The sequence below is a fragment of the Hippopotamus amphibius genome, chromosome 15, assembly GCF_030028045.1.
Source record: "Hippopotamus amphibius kiboko isolate mHipAmp2 chromosome 15, mHipAmp2.hap2, whole genome shotgun sequence".
Classification (NCBI taxonomy): domain Eukaryota; kingdom Metazoa; phylum Chordata; class Mammalia; order Artiodactyla; family Hippopotamidae; genus Hippopotamus; species Hippopotamus amphibius.
Window position 1 is genome coordinate 54,896,253 of NC_080200.1, and position 18,791 is coordinate 54,915,043.

The 18,791-nt window shown below is 33.1% G+C and overlaps 1 long non-coding RNA gene across 1 annotated transcript in view; it reads right to left on the reverse strand.

Annotated features, from left to right (window-relative positions):
- Positions 1–18,059, reverse strand: part of LOC130837342 (uncharacterized) — a 34,352-nt gene extending 16,293 nt beyond the window's left edge. The window contains exon 1 of the long non-coding RNA XR_009049277.1: positions 17,944–18,059. This is a non-coding gene — a long non-coding RNA (uncharacterized LOC130837342). The remainder of the gene's footprint in view (positions 1–17,943) is intronic.
- Between the last annotated feature and the right edge of the window lie 732 nt (positions 18,060–18,791).

The following is an 18,791-nucleotide window of genomic DNA, read 5'->3' on the forward strand; positions in this document are numbered from 1 at the left end:
CAAGTGGCAAAATGTACATGCAATTTATAGTCTCAAAGAAGAGACAGAGGAAACTATTTGAGGAAATAGTGGCCAAGATTTCTTTTATATTTAATAACAAATATAGACCAGCTTATATAAGAATCTCAACAAACCCCATGCATAAGAATCATGAAAAAGATGGCATTAAGGCATGTACACTGTATTAGTCAGATTGCTTAAGACCAGTGATAAAAGAGCAAAGAAAAGACACCACAGAAAAAAGGCAAGAGATAAACATGTTAACATATTTCTCATCAGAAACAATGTAAGCCAGAATACAGTAATTTCTTTAAAGTATTGAAAGAAACAAAACTATCAACCTAGAAATTTTTATCCAGCAAAAGTTGCTTTCCTAAGTGAAAATGAAATAATTTTTAATATTCATAAAAGCTAAAAGAATGTGTCGATAGGAGGCTTGCATCACAAGAAATGTGAAAGGAAATATTTCTGGCAGAAACAAAATTATACCAGATGTAATGCTGGATCTATCTAAATTCATAAAGAGCACTGGTAGTATGGGTAATTAAAGGACTTTTTGCTTCTTATTTAATTTCTTCACAGAACAATCAACTATTATTTAAGAAAAAGTAATAATGTATTTTGATATTCATAACATTAATGAAATAAAATTTATAACAAAAATAGCACAAAGCCCTAGAAAGAAATGACAGAAGTATTCCCTGTTTTCCGAAAGTTTGCATAAAGACTTGCATTAGTACAATAATGGCTTTTTTGATAAAAGCAAAAATCCTCTTTGGATTTCATTCTATCAGTGAAAACAGATGCTAATGCAGGTTTTTCATAACAGCGAAGTAGCCTAATGCACTTTAAGAAAGCAGGGAGATACTCTTTGTTTATGATATTTTGGTTTATGCCATTTTGGTTTATGAATGTTTTCATTGGAATGCTCTACTTTCAGATAGTGAGGGAAAACTCTGTGCTGTTATAAGATTCTTTAATATGAATGAAGTATGTGTAAAGTAGTATATTATTGACAGTAGATTATGTTCAGTTAAAGAACTTTATTATAACTCTAAAGCAACCACTTAAATAGCACAACAATTTTATCTAAGAAGCCAAGACAATTAAATGTAATAATAAAAAGTGCATGATGATGTTTGTAATTTTTTTTTTTTTTGGTTTTGGTATCAGGGTAATGGTGGCCTCATAGAATGAGTTTGGGAGTGTTCCTTCTTCTGAAATTTTTTGGAATAGTTTCAGAAGGATATCTGTTAACTCTTCTTTAAATGTTTGATAGAATTCACCTGTGAAGCCATCTGGTCCTGGGCTTTCATTTGTTGGGAGTTTTGTAATCATAGTTTCAATTTCAGTACTGGTAATTGGCCTGTTCATATTTTCTATTTCTTCCTGGTTCAGTCTTGGGAGATTGTCCCTTTCTAAGAATTGGTCTATTTCTTTCAGGTTGTCCATTTTGTTGGCATATAGTTGCTTGTCATAGTCTCTTATGATCCTTTGTATTTCTGTGGTGTCCATTGTAACTTCTCCTGTTTCATTTCTAATTTTATTGATTTGAACCCTCTTTTTCTCTTGATGAATTTATCTAAGTGATTATCAATTAGTTTATCTTTTCAAAGAACTAGCTTTGTTTCATTAATCTTTTATTTTATTTTATTCCTTTCTATATCACCTATTTCTGCTCTCATTTTTATGATTCTTTCCTTCTACTAACTTTGGGTTTTATTTGCTCTTATTTCTCTAATTGCTTTAGGTGTAAATTTAAGTTGTTCATTTGTGATTTTTCTTGTTTCCTGAGGTAAAATTTTATTGCTATAAACTTCCCTCATAGAACTGTTTTTTCTGCATCCCATAGGTTTTGGATCACCATGATTTCATTTTCATTTGTTTCTAGGTATTTCTTGATTTCCTCTGATTTCTTCAGTAATCTATTGATTGTTTAGTAGCATATTGTTTAGCCTCAGTGTGTTTGTGTTTTTACAGTATATTTTGTGCAATTGATTTTTAACCTCATAGTGTTGTGGTCAGAAAAGATGCTTGATATGATTTCAATTTTCTTAAATTTATGGAGGCCTACTTTGTGGACCAGTATGTGATCAATCCTGGAGAATGTTCCATGTGTACTTGAGATGAGTATGTATTCTGCTGCTTTTGATGGAATGCTTTGCAAATATCAATTAAGCCACCTTGTCTGATGTGTCATGTAAGGCCTATGTTCCCTTATTGATCTTCTGTCTGGATGATCTGTCCATTGAGCAAAGTGGGGTGTTAAAGACCCTCATTATTATTGTGTTACTGTTGATTTCTCCTTTTATGGTGGTTAGTATTTGCCTTTTATATTGGGGTGCTCCTATGTTGGGTGCATATACAAGAGTGAGTCAAAAATTATCCACTCTCTGGCTGTAGAATTTATTTTAACTTTTAGAAAAGACAAATACATCATTTTTCAACATAATGTCCTTGTTTTTCAATGCACTTTGTCCATCTGTCAACAAACTTTCATATTCCCTCATTAAAAAATGTTTTAGACTGAGCTGTGAGCCACAAATGCACTGCTGTCTTCACTTCTTCATCAGAAGTGAATCTTCGTCCTCATAGGGCTGCTTTCAGACTAAATGGGTGAAAGTCTGATGAAGCAACAGCAGGACTATAGAGAGGATGCTTTAATACCTCAAAATGAAGTTTTTGCAGAGTGTTGATAATGTGGGCAAAAATGTGCTGATGTGCATTGTCATGAAAGATCACAATGCCCTTAGATAGCAGTCCTCTGCCTTTAATCCAAAGTTTAGGCTTCAGCTCTTCAATAAGCATCTCACTGTAATGTGCACTGTTGATTGTTGAACCTTTGAGTTATGGCTGATTTGCAAATGATTTGCCACATAATCCACTGTCACTCATCTATTTGACAGAATCATTTCACACGTACGCTCAATGTTGTCATCAGCCATGGACATAGATAGGCATCCGACTCCTTGATGGCTAACACTTGCTCGACCTTTCTTGAACTTCTCTATCCATTCATACACACTTCTTTGCCACAAAACACTTTCTCCATACTGCACACAAAGTCTTCGATAAATAAGCACCTGGTACACCCTCAGGCCACAAAAAACAAATCACAGCACGCTGTTCTTCTTTCATGCAAATTACAAGTGGGACATCCATTTTTGCTGGCACTGCAGTTACAAATGAACTGATGAAACATGTTCACCCTTGTACAGCAGTGACTGGGGAGACAGTAGCCTTGAAAGGAAAGTGCTGATAAGACAGTGCAGCCAACAGAAGTTTTAATATAACTGGAGGGCAGATAATTTTTGACTTACCCTCATACATTTACAATAGTTATATCTGATTCTTGGATTGATCTCTTGACCTTGACACTTTATTCAACATAGTTTTGAAAGTCCCACCCACCATAATCAGAGAATAAAAAGGAATAAAAGGAATCCAAACTGGAAAAGAAGAAGTTAAACTGTTAAAGTTTGCAGATGACAATCCTACACATACAAAATCCTAAAGATGCTACCAGAAAACTCATCAATGAATTTAGTAAACTTGTAGGATGCAAAATTAATACATAGAAATCTGTTGCATTTCTATACACTTACAAGGAAAGATCAGGAAGAGAAATTAAAGAAACAATCCCATTTACCATCACATCAAAAAAATAAAATACCTGGGAATACACCTACCTAAGGAGACAAAAGACCTGTACTCTGAAAACAATAAGATGCTGATGAAAGAAATCAAAGATGACAAAAACAGATGGAAAGATATACCATGTTCTTGGGTTGGAAGAATCAATATTGCCAAAATGACTATACTACCCAAGGCAATCTACAGATTTAATGCAATCCATCTCAAATTACCAATGGCATTTTTCACATAAGTAGAACAAAAAAATTTTAAAATTTGTGTGGAGACACAAAAGACCACAAATAGCCAAAGCAAACTTGATAAAGAAAAACAGAGCTGGAGGGATCAGGCTCCCTGACTTCAGACTATATTACAAAGCTACAGTCACCAAAACAGTATGCTACTTGCATAAAAACAGAAATATTGGTCAATGGAACAGGATAGAAAGCCCAGAAATAAACCCATGTACTTATGGTCAATTAATCCATGACAAAGGAGGCAAGACTATACAATGAAGGAAAGACGGTTTCTTCAATAAATGCTGCTGGAAAAAAAGTGGACAGGCACATGCAAAAAAATGAAATTAGAACATTCTTTAACACTATACACAAAAATAAACTCAAAATGGATTGAAGACCTAAATTTAAGAATGGATACTATAAAACTCTTACAGGAAAACTTAGGCAAAATATTGTTTGACATAAATCACAGCAATATCTTTTCCAAGCCATTTCCTAGAGTAATGGAAATAAAAACAAAAATAAACAAATGGGACTTAATTAAACTCAGAAGCTTTTGCACAGCAAAGGAAACCCATAAACAAAATAAAAAGACAATATACAGAATGGGAGAAAATATTTGCAAATAATGTATCTAACAAGGGATTATCCTCCAAAATTTACAAACAGCTCATGTGGCTCAATATCCAAAAACCAAACAGCCCAATCAAAAAAATAGGCAGAGGACCTAAATAGACATTTCTCCAAAGAAGACACATGTATGGCCAAGAGGCACATGGAAAGGTGTTCAATATCACTAATTATTAGAGAAATGCAAGTCAAAACTATGAGATATCACCTTATACCAGTCAGAGTGGTCATCATTGAAAAGTCTTCAAACAATAAATGCTGAAAAGGGTGTGGAGAAAGGGTGTAGAGAAAGGGAAACCCTCTACAATGTTGGTGGGAATGTAAGTTGGTACAGCCATTATAGGGAACAGTATGGAGGCTCTTTAGGAAACTAAAAGTAGAGCTCCTTTATGACCCAGCAACCTGCTCCTGGGCATAAATCTGGAGAAAAACATGGTTTGAAAGGATACATGCACCCGTGTTCACTGCAACATTGTTTACAATAGCCAAGAGGTAGAAGCAACCTAAATGCCCAATGACAGATGAATGGATGAAGAAGGTGTGGTATATATGTACAATGGACTATTACTCAGCCATTTAAAAGAATGAAAGAATGCTATTTCCAGCAACATGGATGGACCTGGAGATTATCATACTAAGTGAAGTAAGTCACAGAGAAAGACAAATATCATATGATATCACTTATATGCAGAATCTAAAAAAAAATGGTACAAATGAACTAATTTACAAAACAAAATCAGACTCAGGAAAAAAATAAATACACAAGTGAGCTAAATTTTCTTTAAAAGATTAAAAAATATATACCATGTTAACTCTAATCAAAAAGTTAGAGTGACTAATTTGATATTGTGATGTAGATTTTTAAGTAGAAAATATTACCAGGGTCATTTCATAGTCTTAAAGGGGTCAATTCAGTAAAATGACAAAGTTTCTAAGCAGCTATGCACTTAATATTAGAGCTGCAAAATATGTGAAGGAAAAACTGATAAACCTGCAAGGAGAAATAGACACAGCCACAACTACGGTCAGAGATTTCAATGACACTCTATTGATATTGAAAGAAAAAGAACAACTAAAATAAAATTCATAAGAACATAAGAAACATGAACAAATTTCCCCAAGAAATTGACATTATGGATGCTTACAGAATACACCATATAGGAACAGCAATATACACATTGTTTGTAAATGTGCAAAGAATATTTACCAAGATAGACCCTTTCATGATTAATAATACAAATTTCAATCAATTTCAAAGAATTTGTCTTACAAAGAATGTTCTCTAAATATATCGGAATTAAACTAAAAAGCATCAAATGATGACCTGGAAAATATCCAGATATGTGGAAACTGAACACTATACTTCTAAAGAATCAAGAGGAAAATTAGAAAATATTGTTTTCTAAAGAAAATAATAATATACCAATTATAGAATGCATCTATAAAGACATTACCAGTATTACTTATACATATTAAGAAAGAAGAAATGTTTCAGATCATTAACCTCTGATTGTACCATAAGAAACTAAGAAAAAAAGAACATTTAAAATTAAAAGAAACAAAAGGAAGAAAATAATAAAAATTAAAGCATGAATTAATGACATAGAAAACATAAAGCAACAAAGAAAATTACAATAAAGAAAATTGTAATCTGTAATCAATAATGGGTTCTTGAGAGAATCAACCATATTCATACAATTATAGCCAGATTGACAAGGGGGAAAAGGAAACAGGACAGAAATTTCCAACATCAGGAATCGCAGAGGTGATAGTATTGCTGATTCTGCCAGTTAATTGAATAATAAGGGTTTGTTATGAACAAATTTACAGTAATAATTTGACAATATAGATGAAATGAACAAATTCCTTGAAGGACATAAACCATGAAAGTGCACTGGATAATCACTGAATATCTCTCTAGCTAACAAGGACATGCAGTAAACTGGAAAGTGTGTCATTATTATACTTGCCACACACACACACACAAAAACAGCTGAACGAACTGCAAATAATAGCTTTTCCTGAAACCATCAGAAAACTGAGGTCACAGGGCAAACTACTTAGAAATATTGAGAGATGCAGAAAACTATAAGTAGAAATGGGGTCTGACCATTTGCTTACCTAGGACAGACATCACCAAATGATATAAAAGTAAGTAAGATTGTTAGAAAATTTTAACAATTTCTTAAAGCTGAGTATAAGCTAGTGAGAGAGCATGAAACCATAGGGGATATCAGACATACTAGAATTTGCTCTCTTTGCAGGCTTTTTCACAGACACAGAGAAGATCAGAAGGATTCCTGAGAACACCTTTCCCAAGGTGATGACATGGATACTAAAGCATCAAAGCCATCCCAAAATTTCTGCCTTAAATCCAAGGAATAAAATCTACCAGGAGGGTAGATTATCAAAACATGTATCCTGAAAGCATGCCTGAAAACCCATGGCAACTAGAGGAAAGAAAGAGCAGCCACCAATTAAAAATCCATCCAGACCTTGCTTCCCTGATCTGCAGGAGTAAAGGCTTCAAGCCCTCAGCTTGAGGCCACTGATGTCTCTGCTTGCAACACAGCTTTGCAGTCACCTTGACTTCAGCCCATGGACTACATCTCGGACTTCTGATCTCTATAACGTTAATAAATCTGTATTGTTCTATGCCGCTAGATTTGTGTCAATTTGTTATAGCAGCAATAGGAAACTAATACAGCTGTCATTCTAATATTTTACTCAAACTCTCTTGAAATGTATGTACTATCAACTCTTGGGGGAAAATTTGATCATGTCTCAACTTTTTCATTTCTTACATGGAAGACGCATCACTAATAGTAGTGCTAATCTTTCTATCTCTGTTTTTGACTCTCTCTCATTCTCTTCCTTACTCCTCTCTCTTTTTCTTTATTATACACAATAATAAAATTTACTTTTTTTGATCTCAAGATTAAGTTCAAGTTCCAACTTCTATTCTTCATTATTCAAAGAGACCATCAAGTCTTTTTAATTAAACTACCATAGCATAGATCTTATTTGCACTATTCAATTCCCTATCTCACATTAATGGATTTTCTATTGTTCCTTCCTCTGTGTTTGTCTTATATATGGAGAGACATTAGAATTTTGTCTGTTATATAAGTGCAATTCTCAGTTTGACATTTCTGTTTTAAATTTATTTTCCTCTATACATTTTGTTTTTGTAATTCCATTTTGACCTTGGTTATTTCTGCTTATTTTAAAATATTTTAACAACATATACAAAAAAAAAGTATTGTGCTATATCTTTTATAATATAATGGGAAATGGGAATAAAAATGGGATATTTCACGCCCATAGACAAGAAGGGTGAAAGGGTGACCATGAAAAACTGTAAGTACAATTTAAGGCACCCAGTTGTAGTTAGGTCTTATAACTACAAACTGTTACAACCTGAATTTACCAGAGGCACAAAGCAAAGGGCACTTCTTTTTCAGACACCTGGAGTCCCAAAAGAATTCATATTAGGCCTTGTTGTCTGACATAGAAAGAAACATGAAAATTTTAAAGCTTGATCTGCTAGCTATAGCTTAGAAGCCTGAAGGGTGAAACTTTGAAAACTTTTGCAATAACTTCAAAATTGTCAGTCTGATAGTTTTGTACAAAAACAAGTAAAATATATATCAAACATTTTCTTATGGACAATCTATGTAGATACATACATCAATCAATCTATTGATTCACCTAAATACACAAGTTGAGTTTAGCTTGAGAAAGTTCATCACTGTATATCCACATCAATTACATTCATGGAAAGATTAGTATTAAAATCTAATTATTATGATATTATGGAAAAGGGACCCCTGATGATAGAGGAACACTGTTATGCCAGAAGAGACAGCAGTTAAGTACGGTCCCCATCAGGCTAAATACCAATTTAAGGGCAGACAAGTCTTTCTGAGTTTTTGGTTGTTTGTTATTGTTAAGTAGGTATTGTTCAGGGATCCAGTTTCTTGGTTTATTTATCATCATCATCTGAAGTAATTTATGGCTAATGATGGGTAAATATGCAGTGGTGATTTGGATTTGTGAGGATGTTTATTTGTCTGTTGAACATGAAATTTTGTTAATACAGTCATTTTTCAACCTCCCCCAAGTTGCAGTGATTTATATCCATGTAGATTTTTTTTAAAGTGGAAATTAACTTCATGCCATCAATTTCCTTTTCCACTGAGTAATTTAGGATACAAGATATTAGCTTAAAATGTAAGAAGAAAATTAACTTGTAGCAAGATAATTTAGCCATTCACTTGGACTTTAATTTTCTATTAAAGAGAAAAAAATTGAGTGTACTTAAATTCTTAATTTTGCATTTATAAGATAAACATCCAAATATTACATTTCCTTTCATCCCATATACATCTGTAATTATAAAATGTATATAATTTTGCCTTATTTTATTACTCATATCAGTTGATATTCTTTTAGAGATGACTTTTTCATCAAATACACTTGTAGGGACCTAGACCAACCATGTATCAGAGTAGGTTTTCTTTAACCTTTTAAAAGTTATTGATTCAAAATAACAGAATTCTGCTTTTTATTGTAATGCTAATTTTTGCTATACAAGGATATACAAATGAGTTTTGAGATCCATTCCATTCATTGAATTAACAACAGAAGTTCATCAGAAAACAGAATATTGATTTGCTGTTTAGCCTTTCTCTAATCAAAATATTAATTTTCTCTAAAAATTTATTTAATTTAAATTAATATATTTCTGATTTCACTGTGCACTATTTTACCTGACTTACCCAATTATAGAAGAAACTTAACAAAACATACCTATTAAAGCAAAAGGTATATATCATGCCTATGGAGAGGACAAAAACATAATTATATATCCTCTTCTGTAAGGATGCTGTATATTATAATTTATACTTTACCAGTAAAGTGTTGGAGGTTCATCGAAAGTGAGAAAATTATCAAGGATTAATTGAACAGATGTCAAAACAAATGTGGTGCTCTTCAGATCATGCTAGAGCCTCTACGTGTGTTTATTGTCATAATTACTTATCTCAAACATGCATAAAATGCATTAGTCCTTGATGTCTTCACAGATATATTAGAGGCTCATAATCTATCTATCTTAGAAAAACTACGTATATATTGCCTACAAAAATGGAGGTTTTAGAAAAAGAAAATGGCTTCAAAAAAAGGAACTGCTTTTCTGTTACGGATCACAAACTCTGGACCTTGAAGAAACTTATGAGGTAATATTTCACAGTCTAACATTCAACAGAGCAAGTCAGAGCTCCATGTCCTTTCAGCCACGTGATGAGGATTTCCAGTGATGGGGAGACCCACTTTCACATGAGATATCTTCAGCACCATTAGGCTGTATATTATAGCCTATTTCCAGTAACCTCATGTCCATTACCATTCTGCTTTCAGTTCTCAGGTTGAATTTTAAATAGTCACAAGATATTGCTTAGAAAGTAAATATGTGGAGTACACACCTATATTATCTTAGTTCTGGACACTAGGCATTTATTAACAGAATCAGAAGTCTTATCACCTTTTTCTAAAATCATGTTATAATGCTGCTAATAATTGTATTTATCTTCTTGAACCATCAATCTGTCACCCATTATATTCACAACTCCTATTATATAATTTCATATTACATTCCCCTAAATTCAGCATGTATAGAACATTCTCCTTGACCTCAAGCCTATAAAGTCTATAAAAAAGTAAATGACATTCTATCCTCTTACCACCCCCAGAAGAAGAGTCCCATGCCCTGAGTAGAAAGTGTCTCAAAAAAAAAATTTCAAACTAAGTTAGTATCAATAAATCAGAAGAAAACTGACCCTCCCCCCAACACAGAGTAAAATTTATTATGAAAACTGTACTTTATGTGGCAACCAATGAAAATAATTTTAACTAAGAAACTAAATAAGCCTTTCTTACTTTTTCTCCCCAAGTGATTGCCTTATACTGCAGGTCTGTGAAAATCATGAAATATACCTGAATATGAAAAAAATAAAATTAAACGGAAAAAAGAACACCAAAACAAAACCAAACTTCATAACCATTCAAAGTTACTGAAATAACTTAAAATATAAGAAATAAAAATTTTCAGCTGATAAAATACTCTGAAACAGTCTCAACATAGAAGAAAAATCAAATACAACAATTCAATATGAATTAAGTAAAACTGAACAAGCTACTGAAAATATGGGAGGGAGCATAAATTCAAAAAACTAAGAATAAAAAAGACAAACTGCTACAAAACTGGAAAGGAGATATAAACAATCATATTATTATATGCAGAGCCCTGGGTGGGTGTGAGGGGCAGAGGCTACACTTCCCAAATTCATAGACATGAGGTTTGGACTTTTGATTTGGTCTGGCAAATTAACTGTGAGCAAAATTAATGTCGCCATCTTTAAGAAGTTTTAAGAGCTAAAATCTGGAAGTCCGTGCTCTGTTTTACCCTGCGCCGTAAGGAATAGGCATGTGTCTACTCAAGATTGTCCCAATGTTCTTAGCTCTGAGTGGAATTGAAATACACAGGGTCAAACATGAATGGGTCTAGTGGCACAAGGAAACTGCTCAGTACCTGCTTTAACTGCTTTGCCACCTCTTGCTCCTTGCATATCTCTGAGTTCCTGTGGTGTTTCCTCAACCAGCTAATGGAGAGGAAAGGACAAACCAGTTTACTGAAGGATCTGACAGTATGCTGTAAGTGAAAAGTTGCTCCACTTAGTTGCGGCCATGAATGACAATGGTGGTAAAAACTTTTCCTATTGAGAAGGACTTCCAATGATAAAATTACACACACATACACACACATGTGCACATACACACAATTTCCCCTTTCCAGAGGTACCTGAGAGCCAGATAAGATGGTGCCCCATAAACAATACTTTTGAGGAACTGGTTCTGGGTCAGGAACCCCAAAAATATGAATGCAGACTGTGTTTTTCACCACTTATTTTTCTCTTCACATTATATTCCTTTATTTTTTCTTTAGTGCTCTGTCATAACTTCACATTTTTATAACCATTTGTTTTAATTTTCCCATAAATGCCAGTGATCATACCTTCCTTGAATTCCTATTTGTGCTGAGGAAATTTGACCAAATATTTCTTAACCTCCCTATTTTATCTGGCTTCAGTTACCTGCCTCCTCCTAAATTCTACTTGGAAGATGCATCAGTCTGTTCGGACTGCCATACAAATATCACAGACTGGGTAGCCTAATGAACAGAAGTTAATTTTCTCACAGTCTTGAAGGTTAGAAGTCCCAGATCAAGGTGCTGGCTGCTTCAGTCCCAGATAAGGGCTCTCTTCCTGGCTTGGGATGCCTACCTTCTCACTGTGTCCTCACGTGACCTTTTCTCTGTGTATTCACTGAGAGAAGGTGGGCTCTCTGGAGTCTTTTTATAAGGATGCTAATCCTATTGGATCAGGGTCCCACCCTGATGAACTTATTAAATCTTAATTACTTCCTTATAGACCCCCATCTCCAAATACATTTACACTGAGGGGTTAGAGTTTCTACATATGCATTTTGGGAGAATATAGTTCAGGTCATAACCGAAGATCTGACAGTGCTTCAGGACACTAGTCTCTATTCTAATATTTTGAGGTGCAGTAATGTCACATTATTTAGGACATTGGGTAACACAAGATTAGAATCCTAGGCTTTGCTCTCTTTTCTGAGATCCTATATCAAGGTCTACTCCAGTAATCCACGAGTTTCTTTCACTCTTACAAGTTTCATCTTATATGCTTATCTTCCTACAATTGAGAACATATATTATGTTCAAAGTATATTTTCTAGAAATATTTGTAAACATTTTCCACCAAGGATTATTAGAAACACAGAACATATATCTAAATTACAGGAAAGTTTATTTTAAAAATAATTGTTAATGTAGCATTAGAAGACTGTGTCAAATATTTGATTAATACATAGCATTTGGAGAATCTTCTTCCTGTTTTTAAAATGTAATATATTCTATAACTGTGGTAATTATTGAAATTAAACAATCAAAATCTTGCATAAATATCTAAAATTTAAAAACAAAATAATAACAAGAAAATAAAAATTACTGCACTCTACCATCTGCTTACATCTCTGCTTAATGTGCCAAATCATAATTTGCAGAGAGAAATTGTTTTCCAAGCTACGTAATTAAACTTTAAAACAAAAGGGCTTCATTTATAAAATACTAATGCTGACTTGGATGTTATTGGCAGTAAAATTTTATATGTTGGGAGTAGGGGCAGAACAGTGTAGAAGAGAATATATCACAATTAGAATTCTAAGCAAGTGCTACATATTTTTTTAAAGCTAAAGATAAATCACTATACAGGAATTATTAGATTAAATATATTTTGCTAGTAGCAGTCTAAAGGACTAATGTTATTGAGTCCAAGTTCATACTGCTCGCCATACAACAGGCCAATAAATTGAGAACTGAGTTGTTGGGGTAAGAACAGTGACTTTTACTCAGGAAGCCAGCAGACCAAGAAGATGGTGGACTAACATCCTAAAGAATCATCTTGCCCAGGTTTGGATGCTTGTTTCTTTACAGAGCAAAGAGTGGAGAGCTGAGGAGGTAAAGTAAAAAAGGCCATAAGTAGTTGCAAATATTTCCTGGTTTCAGCCAGACTCTAGGAGGGGATACATTAAATTTCTTCTTTCCTGAAGCCATTCATAGGTGGGCTGGGTCAGGATGTTTCCTGTGGCTGAGAAAAGTATTTTAGCTTAACCTTCAGGCATGGGAAGGCAGAGTTTCTGGAAATGGGCCATTATGTATACTTTAAACTAAAGGCAACATCTCTTTAGTTGTTAACTTGTAGCAAGAGCAATAGAATACAAAGGTTAAAGTTTAAAAAAAGATCCAATATGAAGTCAGATTTGTTCTTCCCTAGTACACTAATCCAAATTTTAATTTTACATATTTTCATACAATAGAAATGAACCAATGACAAATACATATAAAAATGCATGAAGTTAAAGAAGACAAATGGTTGTTGCTGACAGTCCTCACTGTGTTACTTATTAATGCCCTGAGAACAGTTATTTGGTGCTTTGCCTTTAAATTTTATTTTACTAAGTTCCTTGCCTAGGGTGAATTTATTTATTTATTTATTTTTCAGTCTGGATAGCCTAATTCTGGATTACTTTCTGAGAAAATGTGTGATGTTCAGGGAGGAAGAAATCTTTAGGCATAGAGGTCAATGGCTGTGTTGAAATCAGCTCGAACATTCTGGCTCACAGTAATATAGCTCTCTTTCATGGAACATTTATTATTACAACAACTAAATATGGCATTGCTGCAGCCTGGCAAAATTGATAGAATGCCTCCTGTAAATAGTAATAACTTCACAGTCTTCATCTTGCACATACCTTTCCCCTGATACCTTTGAATTTGTTAACACTATTTTGAGAATCTGTACCCCATGGAGGAAAACATACATGTAATGTACATTCTGAGTGAAATTCTTACAAAAGCACTTTGAGATGTCTAAACATTTTGTAAGAGATGTCTCAAGACACCACGGATCATTCTGGGATTCTACAAAGTGTTTCCCTTGTCTGTCACCTGAACTTGTGTGTGCTTTCTTGTAAGTGCATTTGCATTGCTGAATATATGATAAAGACTTTATTTATGTTTATTTTCTTTTATCTCTGGGAACACACACATGAAAAGGATACTTATTTCATCAAATCCATAGAAATTTATACATAGCCAGAGCATATGTTATCACTGCAGTTATAAATAATGAAACTAAACCATTTGTGGATTATTTTCCAATATATTTACATGTCTATCTGATGCAAGGATGCATCTATTAATTTCTTCAATGACTTTTTATTATACCTGAATGCATTTACTGTATATTTGCAACTATATGTGTATACATGCATGCACACACAGTACCTGGCAAACACATAGACACAGATGACATAGATGATAGATATAGATACAACATAGATTACAAGAAATAAAGGTATTTATCTTATTTTATAGTCCAAAAGTAAGAAATAGGATGGGAAAAATATACATTTATTAACATTGTATACATTAACTACATATAACAGGCTTATTTAAAGTTATATGGCATTACAAACAAAAAATATTTTCTGTTAATTTTTATTTTTGTAGTGAATTGTGATTATTTTGACACATTTATTCAAAACATGTGTCATGAGTGTTTGAAGTGAGTGTATACTTTATTTAATATATCAAATATGTTCATTTGGTAATTCATCTATTCTATTTAATATTAATTATTTAATTTTATTTAATTTTATTTTTGGCTATGTGGTCTGTCAGTTTTTTAAAGAAATATGCCATGTCATATAATTATGCAAATTTATACATTTCTTGATATCATACTAAAATATTTGTTTTATAATTATTGCTTATGTAATTAGGTGCAGACCAGTTCAGAGCTATTGTAGTTTCTAGAGTGTAATTTCATTAAAATATTTTTAAGAAGATTTTTATGATTTGTTTATGTCTGAAAATATTTCTGTTCTCTCATAGTTGACTATAGCACTGGCTGAATTGAAAATTCTGTGTTTAAAATTGTTATTCCTTTACCTTGAGAGATCTTATTCATTGTCTTCCAATATTCAGTGGTGCCAACATGTTTATTATTAATAGCCAGTGATTGATTAATTTGTTGCTTTCTGCAAGGTATTTGGGTCATCTTTTTGTTGCTATTGAAAAATCTGACATTTCACTAACTTGTTTCTAATGTTGATAATTTTATTTCTTGTGTTTATTGTGTTAGGTACTCAATGTTTTAAGTACTGTTCTAGGTTGTAATTTGATATATATGAATATATATTATATGTTATCTTTTATATTATTTATATTAAATATGTATCTTAAAGAGTATTAAGATGAGATTAATTCTATTACATATTACATTTTTAAGAGTTTTGATAAATTAAAAGCATAGTACTAAGATAAAAAAACTAAAGAGAAAGTTCAGAAACTATATAAATATAAAATATCAGTATATAATTAAATATGAGCATAAAATAATTTTTTAAAAGTATATCAACAACTTGAAAGCAATCTGGAAGAAGAATAAATGAATGTAGACAGATATCAATAAAAATGGCAAAGCAGGACCTATGAAACATCTTTTTCCATGAAAACAATGAGAACACTGGCCAAATTGTCAGGATCAACTTTGTTAGTACTCTGGAAATTAACCAAACAGTGCAGCCATCTAGGTTTATTCAAGAAAAAGATGAATCTTGGTTAAATTAAAAAAAAAAAGTGACTCTTGTGCCCTTTTAGTCTGTCTTGTGCCATCCTCATTCTTGAGCTCCATGGTAGCCAGTGTTTGGAATTAGTACTGATTGAAGGGTAGTACAACATAGATAAGCCTTGAAAATATTATGCTAAATTGAAAGAAGTCAGATAAAAAAAGCCATGCATTTTATGATTCAGTTTAAATGAAATGTCTACAATAAGTAAATCTACAGAAACAGACAGTAGATTAGCGTTTGCAAAAGCTAGGAGTAGAGAATGTGATGACTGATAACAGATGCTGGGATTTTCAAGAGTAATGAAAATATTTTGAAATTAGTTCATGGTAATGTCTGCATGACTTTTAAAATACACTAGAAGTTGCTGAATTATACTTTTTTTTTAAGGATAAATTTACAATATGTAAATTACACCTCAAAAAAAAACCCCAAACTTCACCAGGATCAGAGATAAAATCATAAAATACTAGACAATATTGTCATATTATTTAAAAATGTGTAATTGAAAAGTTCTAACTATGACTCAAAATCTAGAAATCATAAAATTTTTAAAAATATAAATTCAACTGTATAAAAAACATGTATGGGAAAATACAAGTGAAATCAAAATACAAAGGGAAAATCATAAAACAAAAAACAAACACTTTATAGCACATCCCAAAGGCTAATATCCTTACATATAAATTGTTCTTAATACTTTTAGGTAGACACAGGCATATACATTCAACAAACATGACAGATTTTTTTTCCCCAAACATACACATAATATTTAAATATGTAACTATGCACTAGCTCAAAAGGAATACAACACATTTCAAAATCTACATGTAAAATAGATAATATTCTGTGACCCAAATGCAAATTTTTCAAAGATAGGGGTAAATAGAGTAGAAAGTGTTAGGCAATTAGTAGGAGGTTAGGAAATGGACACAAGAAATACAAACAGGATCGCAAAGAGATTATGGAATTATTCACAACAGCCAAGATAGGAAAATAACCTAAATATCCATCAACATATGAATGGGTAAAGAAAATGCCTTATATACATACAATAGAAGATTATTCAGCCTTAAAAAAGAAGAAATCCCTGCCGTATGTGACAACATAGATGAACCTAGAGGATATTATACTAAGTGAAAAGTCACAGGTCACAGAAGAACAAATACTGCATGATCCCATTCATATGACATATCTAAAATAGCCAAAATCCTAAAAAGAGAATAAAATGGTAGTTGCCAGAGACTAGAGGGAGGGGGAAATGTGGATTTGCTGTTCAACTGTATAAAGTTTGTTTCATATGGTGAAAAAATCCTAGAAATCTGTTGTATGATATTTTGCCCATAGTTAACAATATTGTATTGTGCTCCTAAAAATGTGTTAAGAGTATAGGTCTCAGGTTAAGGGTGCCTACAAGAAGGGAAGGAAGATGGAAGAAGGAAAAGAAAGGACAGTGAAAGGAAAGGAGGGAGGAATTCTACTAGTATAGTAAGTTTACTTGGAGGTGAAGGAGATGGGGGTATGCATGGTTGGTCAAAGATGGCCACCACCAATTCCTTTTCTCCTTGTGTGAGAATGTTATTTCTCATATCAAATAAGGAGTGCAGTGCCCTTCTCTTTAATTTATGACTTTCCTTGATCAGTGGAATGTGGAGGAGTTAAGATGTTCTGGAGCTTACAATAAATGGTCATAAGAAACTTTGTAGTTTTCTCTCAGTACTCCTGGAATTCTTACTCTTTTGATACTTCTGTGGAAACCCACCACCATGATGTTAGAAGCCCAGACACATGCAGTGAATATGTAGGTACTCTAGTTGAAAGACCCAGCTGAGCTTCTTGCTAAAAGCCAGCATTTACTACTAACTAGATGAGTGATCTCTTTCAGATATGAGGTCTACTTGATCCTTCAGATGCCCACAGGCCCTTCCAGCATCTTACTACTACAACCTCATGAGAGATGCCTGGTGAGCTGTGTTCATCTGAGCCCAGTAACACACAGAGACAATAAGTTGCTCTTTTAAGTCAGTAAGTCTGGGGGTAGTTTGTTATCTACAACAAATACAGAATTTGAAACTAGAAGTGATGTGTTGACTTAACAACAAAATAATCTAAAATATGTGATTTTGGCTTAGAAACTTAATATTTGTATCCTTCTCAGGGGAATTACCTTTGGCAGTCGGCAGCCACCTCGCCCAAAGCTTCCTGGAAAGTAACATCATCACCCACATAGGAGGCAGAGGCAGCAGACGACCAATTGATATGAAGCTGCTAAGCCCATCTCTCTGTAATCAAGGTGAGACAACTTTACACAGCCATTTTCATTTGATAAAATACTTAACTCTAAATGTATAGATAGTGTTTGTGGCATAGCAAGTCACCAATGAAGAAGAGTGGGGCACAGTAGGAAGATGCGAGTAGAGTCTTTATATTTGTAAAAGTAGCAAAGACAAAGAGGTAAGGGAAATGCATATATTACATAAAAAATAAAATTATTTCAGAAACAGGCAAAACTAGTAATAAATATATAACCCCTTTTAAAATTTGTAAAATCTCTCTACTGTGAGAGAAAATAGGTTAAGACATTCATACAACACACTCATGTACAGTGAGGAGAATGTGTAACTCTCTTGAAATTCTAGCCTTGCACACATGTATTTTCAAATAGTAACTAGTAACATAAATAACTAGTAACTAGTAACATAAATAAGTAAAAGATGAATGATTAGTTCCTTTGCTTGTATAACTGAAACTGTAAGTAGTGACTTCCAATGATAATACTTTCCCAACTCAAGATGACCATATTAGATATACTATGTGACACCCTTTGCCCACTGCAAGTGTCAGTGATAGAATTATCTGGCCCACAGTGAGCCAAATAGTTTCTCTAAAATAAATATGAAATTTAAATTAGCAAGGGAGTCTGGCAAAACTGAGAGATATTGAAGCTAAGGTTAATAACAGCTGTCTAGAGAGGCAGAATTTCCTGCAGATATCCTTATGTTCATGCTCTTGTCA